The sequence below is a fragment of the Onychomys torridus genome, chromosome 22, assembly GCF_903995425.1.
Source record: "Onychomys torridus chromosome 22, mOncTor1.1, whole genome shotgun sequence".
NCBI lineage: Eukaryota > Metazoa > Chordata > Mammalia > Rodentia > Cricetidae > Onychomys > Onychomys torridus.
This window is the reverse complement of record NC_050464.1, coordinates 37,669,218-37,678,285: the sequence shown is the minus strand read 5'-3', so window position 1 is coordinate 37,678,285 and position 9,068 is coordinate 37,669,218.

Below are 9,068 nucleotides of genomic sequence, written 5' to 3'. Positions count from 1 at the left end.
ATGGGATCACTTGTGCCCATGATGAGTTTGAGACTAGCCTGGGTAACACGGTGAGACCCTAAATAAAAGAAATAAAAAGATAGCTATGTGGTCTGAACAATAAGAAGCCAAGATGAGGAAGGCCGGCAGAAGAAGCAAATTCTGCTTCACCACGTGCAGTTTGTGATGCTTCTTAGAGTTCCCCGTGAAGTGTCAAGTGTGCAGTCGGACGTGTGAGCTCTGGGAAGATGTCCAGGCCAGAGCTATAATCCGGGGAGTCACTGGCTTATCACAGACATTTAAAGCCATGGGCCTGGATGAGATCACCACCAAGGGAGGAGTTCCCAGACGGAGGCGGTGCTGACTCAACCCACAGTGTTCTGTTATCTCAGACCAGGCCCCGAGCAAGCGCAGGACACACCTGAACTTCACTTGGTACCTGTCCAAAAGAAACTCCATTTCTTCCCGATTCGTTTCCCCGGCCTGAGCGCCGATCTTATTTAGATGATGGGCCTCCAGAGTGCACCCTGCCACAAAGTCCTAATGATCCTTTACTTTTTGGTGGTGGTACTGGAAACTGAACTCAGGGCTCAAGCATGGCAGGCAAGTGTTGAACCACTGGGCTATTCTCAGCCCTTCACGCTTGATTTTTTTTTTTTTTTGTTTAAGATATGTTCCCAAGTAACTCAAACTGGTCTGAACTCTCTGAATCCTCTATGTAGCTGACACTGGCCTTTAACTCTTTAATTTTTATTGTTTATCTATCTATCTATCTATCTATCTATCTATCTATCTATCTATCTATTCAAGACAGGGATTCTCTGTGTAGTTTTGGTGCCCGTCCTGGACCTCACTCTGTAGACCAGGCTGGCCTCAAACTCAGAGATCTGCCTGCCTCTGCCTCCCGAGTGTTGGGATTAAAGGCATGTGCCACCACCGCCCTGCTTTTTTGTTTTTTGTTTTTAATTATTTTTATTTTACGTGCACTGGTGTTTTGTCTGCAAGTATGTCTGTGTGAGGGTGTCAGATCCTCCAGGGCTGGAGTTACAGGTAGGTGTGTTAGTGAGAATTGAACTCAGGTCCTCTGGAAGAGCAGCCAGTGCTCTAAACCACTGGGTCATCTCTCTAGGCCCCCCCCCCTTTTTTTTTGAGACAGAGTTTCACTAGGTAGCTCTGGCTGGTCTGGAACTATGCAGAAAAGGCTGGCCTCAAACTCACAGAAATCCGCCTGCCTCTGCCACTTAAAAAATAAAGTGTTATGATTGTGTGTGCGCATGCGTGGCAGGCACATGTACACTGCCTGTATGTGTGACAGTGCATGTCAAGAGCTCAGATAGCTTGGGTGACTTGGTTCTCTCTTTCTAGCACATAGAACCTGGGGATGAAACAAGTCATCAGGCCTGATAGCAAGCACCTTTCCAGCTGAGCCATCTCATCAGCCACGGCCTCTAACCCTTTATCTTCCTGCCTCTCCCCCTAACTGCTGCAATTACATGCATGGGACACCACGCCCAGCTTTATTCTTTCCAACATCTCTTAAGCACCTACTCGGTATAAGCTTCCCACCTAGGCATCCAGAATGAGAAAGAACAAAACAGAGCAGTCCCTTCCATAGGGAGGAGCAGCCGCTGAGCACGGGTGTCACTGGCAGAGGCAATGGAGAGGACAGGCTAGTGTGAAAGCCAACAGTGAGGGTTCGGCTCCACCCTGGGAGGCAAGGAAGGCTGGACAAGGACGTCTCTCTCAAGGAGCAATTGGAGCAGGGAAGCAGGCTGAGGGGGAGTACAGAGAACCTTCTGGATGGAACAGCATATCCAAAGGCCTGAAGGTAAAAGGAGGTGACAGCTGAATAAGCCACAATAACTCCCTGTGTGTGAGTGTGAGTGTGTGAGTGAGGTGTTGAGAGAGATGAGGACAGAGGTGGACATCAGTGAGACTTGGGGACTTGTGAGTCTGAATAAGATATGTGGCCTCCATCTTCAACTACCGATGGTTCTAAGAGGCCACAGCAAGCAGTTGAGAAGAGGGGAGTGGGCCACCAGAGTCCAAGAGGGTGGTCGGTACGCCAGAGGCTCTTGTCTCATTCTCTCAGTTCTTCCATTGTATTTATTTTTACTCAATTTTTTAAACACTCTTGCTGTCTGGCCCAGGCTCCCTGATATTGGGTAGCAGTTAGCTCTTTAAGACACAGGATGCTCACCTGTGGGGTGGGGGTGGTGGTGGTGGTGGTGGCGGCGGCGGCGGCGGCGGCGGCGGCGGCGGCACACGCCTTTAATCCCAACACTCAGGAGGCAGAGCCAGGCGGATCTCTGTGAGTTCGAGGCCAGCCTGGGCTACCAAGTGAGTTCCAGGAAAGGTACAAAGCTGCACAGAGAAACCCTGTCTCAAAAAACAAAAAGACAAACAAATAAATCAGCTTCTACCAGGCCATGAAGTAAAATAAGGTCATTAGTGCAGCCAACTGGGGTCATTCTCAGGTTCAATGTCATGGCTGTTCCATATATGGAATATTTATTGGGGTTCTAACCAGTTTTCTTTTAACACCTATTTTTTTTTATTAAAAATTGCAAAAGCGGGGGCTGGAGAGGTGGCTCAGTGGTTAAAACTGGAAATTCTTGCAGAGGATGTGGGTTCGATTCCCAGCACCTACGTGGCAGCTCACAACTGTAACTCCAGTTCCAAGGGATCTGACGCCCTCTTTTGATCTCCTCGGGCACCAGACATGTACATGATGCACAGGCATATGTTCAGGCAGAAACACTCATACGCATAAAATAAAACCTTAAAAAATAAGTCCTTCCTGAAACTTCCTACAGTATATTTTTCTTTTTTAGTACAGAAGCAAATGCCCTCCCACTGGGGTATAACTGCACCCTTTTGTATTTTTCATTTTGATACAGGGTCTCATCAGCTTGCCACGGACGACAGCCCTTGGCTGATCTCAACTCCCTCTTGAGGGCCGGGATTATGGTGTGTGCCTCTGTTGCTGGTGTTGTGGTTTCTTCTCAGTTGCAGTGCTGAAACACTCTGACCCAAAGCAACTGCAGGTTACAGTCCATCCTTGAGGGAGGCAAGGTCACCATCTACCGTTAGGAACTACAGTTAGAAATGTGAAGGAGAAACCACGGAGCAGGGGACACTGCTTGCTGGCTCACTCCTTCATGCTTAGCTAACTTTCACCCCAGGACCACCTGCCCAGGAAATGATGCCACCAACTGTGGGCAGGGCCCTCCTAGTCAAGACAACCAAGACATCCCTGGGGGTTAAGAAGGAGGGTCAGTGGTTAAAAGCATGAACTCGGGTTCCGTTCTGTACCTCACAAGTGGCTCTACATTCAGCCCCAGGGTGCCTGCTGCCACCTTCTGGCCTCTGCAGGCCCTTACACTCACATGATGCATTCACATACATCCAGTCACACATGCACATTAACAAATATTTCTTATAAAACAGGATAATCCCTTAGAGACCTGTCCACAGACCAACTTGACAAAATAACTCAAGACTTTTCCAGGTGATTCTAGGCTGTGTCAAGTTGATAGTTAATGCTAAGCAGGACAACAGGCTTACACAGTGCTGGGGGCAAACCCAGGGTTTCATACATGCTAAGCCAGCATATTCTACTCTTGAGTGAATCACATGCCCCCAGCCCCTAGACCTTGAACAAGGGAAACAGTTTGACATAACCAATCTATGTAAGCCAGTCAAGACTGTTCCATCAAGGGCTGGAGAGATGGCTCCTCGGTTAACAGCAGAGGCCCAGAATGAAGGCACAGGTGTCCAGCACAGTCATTTACAGAAGCTGGGAGGGAGGGGCAGGCCATGGGGAAAAGCTGTTGGAGACAACTTATGAATGGCAAGGTAAGCATGTGGAGATAGATGGGGCCCTCCCCAAGGAACATGCATCCCTCTCCTCAGCTGGGTCCCCAGCATCTAACAGTGCAAAGAGACTTCTATAAATATATTGGACATCTTTTCACATGTGCATGTATGGCCATGGTCTTTTTGAGGTCTACACACTTCACATTTACCAAGCCCTCTAGATGGACCCTAAGGTTCTTCCAGTTTGGGGTGGATCAGTTGTGCATCATTAATAGCACCAAGCTCTCGCTGCCCTAGACTTTTGGTCAGTTTGATTTTGCTCTCCCCAGCTTCTAAACAAGTGCCCTTTTGCTATTCACTGCCCCCTTTGCAGACTCTGAGACCAGACTCCAATCAGGCTTCTTCCACCCCCACACCTCCAGCCTAGGCATCGAGTCCGTACAATCATCCTATTCAGTGATACACAATAAACATTTGTATGGTAAAGGCAACTCACACTGACTTCTACTGAATAGCTGAGATACTTAAGACTACACATTAGAATCCAGCCCAGCTGGGTTCTCATTTACATTAGGGCATGTCACCATTAAATCACATGTGTCTCTAAGTAAGCATGATTACCCTCCCCCCGCTTCCACCTCAGGAACTGTTTAGCTGATGTCCTCGGGCATCAGGCCAGCCTCAGCTTTCTTCCTGTGTATTTTCTTTCTAACTGGAGAGCTTTCCCTCTGCCTTCATTTCCTGCCGAACACCGTCTGGTTGGTCTGGTCTCCGTTTAGAAGCCACTCCCTCCGAGAAGCCTTCCCCGTCACCTCCCTGCAGCCAGGCTGAAGACCTACATACCCCGTGTTTCTTGTGATGACTACTTGCTCTAATGGACTTTCTGTGAAGCGGGTGAGGCCAGACACGAGGCCTTAGTCACTGCTGAATCCCCAGCATGCAGCAAGCACTTAGCCAGGCAGGTGATGCCGTGGCTCAATAAACGTTCAGTGAATGAACATATGTTGAACGGGCCAGGGGTGGGGGAAGTCACTCACGTCCCAGACGCCGGAATCCTACCCTGGCCTCTTGGAGCTGGGGTCACAGCATGCTCGGGAGAAAAGCCTACATTTGCCACAACTCCAAGTAATGTCGCCATAGCAAGAGAAACTTGAAACCACGGAGGACAGAATAATAATAAAAAAACCTAGGTCCCTAGCTGCCTCACTCCAGGGAATGATTGTCAGTGTGACATTCACAGCAGCCCTGCACATGTCAAGGGCTTGCAGAAGAGGGAAGTTAGCCAGTTAGTCTCAGCCAGACACAAGGCAATTCAGCCTCTGTTCATAGGTTCCTGCCCGCCGACCCCGCCACCCGCGCGCGCGTGTGTGTGTGTGTGTGTGTGTGTGTGTGTGTGTGTGTGTGTGAGTGTATGTATTTTCCCACATTCAGGTGCAAGCATGTGTGTCTCCAAAAAGCTTGGTTTTGGGTTAACTTTTTTTTTTTCTTTAAAATAATCTTAAGAGAGGGGCCAGCAAGATCTCCTAGCTGGGAAAGCTACCTGCCACCAAGCGTGTGACCATCTGAGTTTGATCCCCTCCCTTGTGGGAGGGACCCCACTCCCACAAATTGTCCTCCGACTTCCACATTCCAGCCATGTCATGTCCACACATGAACACACAAATTAATTTTTAAAATGTAATTTTATGTTGTTGTGATATTATTATTATTATTATTACTACTATTATTATTATTATTTTGTTTTTCAAGACAGGGTTCCTTTGTGTTGCCCTGGCTGTCCTGGAACTCACTTGGTAGCCCAGGCTGGCCCTGAACTCACAGAGATCCTCCTGCCTCTGCCTCAGTGCTGGGATTAAAGGCGTGCCATCGCCACCACCGAGAAGCAAAAATGTACTTTTCAAACAGTCTTCAGAGTAACCGGGGGCACAGCTCACTGGGGAGAGCATTTACTCACGAAGCCCCAACTTTGATCCCGATCACAGAATTAAGTAGGTATGGTGGCATAGGCCTGTATCCCTAGTACTTTGAAGGCAGGAGGATCAGATGTCCAGTGTCATTCTCAGCTCCCTAGGGAGTTCAAAGCCAGCCTCAGTTAATGATCTATCTTCAAGTCAGCTTGGGCTACAATGTGAGCCCTGTCTCACACCAAAACAAACAGTGCTGGAGAGATGACTCCATGGTGAAGAGCACTGGCTGCTCTTCAGAGGACCCCGGCTCCATTCCCAGTACCCATGTGGCAGCTCACAAGCATCTGTGACTCCAGTTCCAGGGGACCTGAATGCCCTCTGACCTCCTCAACACTGGCACGGGCATTCATGCAGACAGAACACCTATACACACAAAACTATAAAATAAAAACTCAAAGTAGTTAAGTACAATTAGGTATAATACAAAACTCAGTTTCTCAATACCAGTAGCCACACTGTGTGTGTGTGTGTGTGTGTGTGTGTGTGTGTGTGTGTGTGCACATGGAGGCTGGAGACTGACAGCCTTCCTCCGTCATACTCCACTTTATTTTTTGAAGCAGGGGCTCTCCCGCTGGAACTCATAGACTAGGCTGGACTGGCTGGCAGACAAGCCCCAGGGACCCTCCTACCTGCACCTCCCCACTGACCACAGTGAGAGTTCCGGTGACCAGAACTCAGGTCTTCAGCCCTCAGAGGCAAGCTCTCTACAACTGAGCCAGCCTCTCTGTATCAGTGACACTTTAAATGCTAATAACCCAGAACATTCCCATAGTTGTGGAGTTCTAGGCTGGGGAGGTAGCTCAGTGGGCAGGGTGCTTGCCCAGCAGGCACAAAGCCCTGGGTAATCCCTAGCACCGCATAAAGCGCCCTGGCGACAGAGGGACCAGGAGTTCAAATTCAACCTTGAGTACCTATGGAGTTGGAGGCCCGCTGGGTTACAAGAGAACCTGTGTCAGAAATAAATATGAGCCAGTGAAATGGCTGGTCAGGTGAGGGCTTCAGAGGCTCCCCCTGCACAGGCTTGGCGGCATAAGTTCAATCCTTGGAACCCACGCAGAGGTGGAAGGAGAGAACCATCTGCATAAAGTTGTCCTCTGACCGCCACGTGTTTATTATTTAAATAATAAATGCAACTTAAAATAAATAAAAGACTAAGCACGGTGGCACACGCCTTTAAACCCCAGTCCTTGGGAGGCAGCTGGATCTCTGTAAGTGAAACAGACTGTCTCCATCTGTAGACACAGGGAGTCGTCTCTGTGAGAAAAAGTAAATGTAAGTCAGGTGTGGTGGCCCATGCACTCCGGAGGCAGAGGCCAGCAGGTCTCTCTGTGAGTGAGGAGTCAGTCTGGTCTACTGGGTGATTTCCAGGCCAGCCGAGAGGCGACATAGTGAGACCTTGTCTCAAATTGAATAAATAATGATGGAGGATTCTGTCTACTTGTAACAACTTAGCAGAAACAAGGCGGCAGCTGCTGCTGTGAAGAATTCGGTGCTTTAAATAACTCCTATCAGACCAGGCTCTCCTCTCCCCACCTGTTTGACCACAGGCCAAGAAACAGCAGGTCCGTCATTATGCCACCATCATTGAAAACCATGTTCAAATCCTTTTTCTGCTGTCTCTTTCGAAAACAGCAGAGGAGAATTATGTTCACAACAGACCGAAAACCTTCTTGAATTTTCTTCCCTCTGTCTTCTGGTCCTCCCACACTTGGTACTTGCATCCCTCAAACTCTCTGAATGCACCCCCCATTCCTAACGCTCTCTGAATCTCTTAATTTAGCTGCTCGTTCTTCCCAGCCCCCAGCCCCGAGTGCTTCATGGCTCATTAGTATGGAGCTCTCCAGAAATCAACCCTTCCACCCGTCCTTCTTCCTGAACCAAACCCGGGACTTCACGCGTGCTGGGCAAGTGCTCTGGCACCAAGCTGGAGTCACGGACGCATCTCACAGATATACTGGCACATGACAGACAGCAAGCCCCAGGCTGCCGTGACCAATAACACATTCCAGTGACCCAGACCACAGCTCTCCTGCCATTTCTCCAAGATGACTCATTTTCCTCCTGACTGTCTCCTTCTTCCATCACTCCCCCTTCTGCCCGCTGTGAGAAGTTCATGACTGAGCTTCCCCACAGAAGGAAACATTTCACTGAGATGCCAGAGGGGACTGATGTCACAGGGAAAGGGGGAAAAAAAATAACCAGGTGAACAGGTTTGAAGGCATGTCTTTTTGTTTTGTTTTATTTAATTAGACACTGACTGCCCTACTTTCTGATAGAAAATGGCTTGCTGTGGGAAGGGCACTCGTTGGTTCATTAAGGTAGGATCTCAGTATGTACTCCAGGCTGGCTTCAAACGCAAGCTCCTCTTGCCTCAGCTTCCTAAATACTGGGATTATAGTCACTCCACATTACCCAGCTCAGTACAGTTAACTCCTCACAGTCTCTGAAGGTCAAGAAATGTCTCAATCTGAGGACAAGCCCATTGGTATCTAATGTGTGTTTTGTGTGTGTGTGTGTGTGTGTGTGTGTGTGTGTGTGTGTACACCTGGGTGTACCTTTCTCTCTCCAGGGGATCACATGGGCCAGCCTGGCCAATAGGATGACCTTAAACCTCTGATTACCCTGTCCCCATCTCCAGAGATGATAGGTTTGAGACACCACACCTGGTTTTCTGTGGTGCTGGGGCTTATGCCCAGGACCTCAGATAGGCTAGATATGTTCAGCTACCTCCCTAGGTCCTCCGTCAAGTTTTTTTTATTTTTTATTTTTATTTATTTATTTTTTTTACAAGAGCTCATCAATTGGTTAAGAGTGGCAGCTCAGCAAGCTCCAGGGATTCTCTATTTCCATCCCCACCAGCTCTGGGACATATCTCCACTTGGCTTGTTCATGGATCCCGGGGATCTCAGCTCAGGTCGGGTCAGGCTTTTTTGGTAAGTATTTTACTCACTTGGGCGGCCTCACTAACCCTGTTTGTTTGGAGATCTCGATCTGGAGTATCCTGAACTGGGGGGCTCCAACTAGCTACTTAGCTGAGCATGACTTTGAAATTCTGATCCTGCCACATGCTGAGACGGCAGGAGTGTGCTACCACACCTAGTTAACCCAGGTTCCTGCACACGAGGCAAATGCTCTACCAACTAAGCCACCAACCACTTGTTTTTTGTTTTGTTTTGTTTTCAGAGTAGGTCTCAGTGGGCCTGGAATCGGCTATGCTGGCCTCAAATTAGAGATCTTCTGGAATTGGCTATGTGGTCCAAGTTGGCCTCAAATTAGAGACCTTCTTGCTTTGGCATCCTGAGT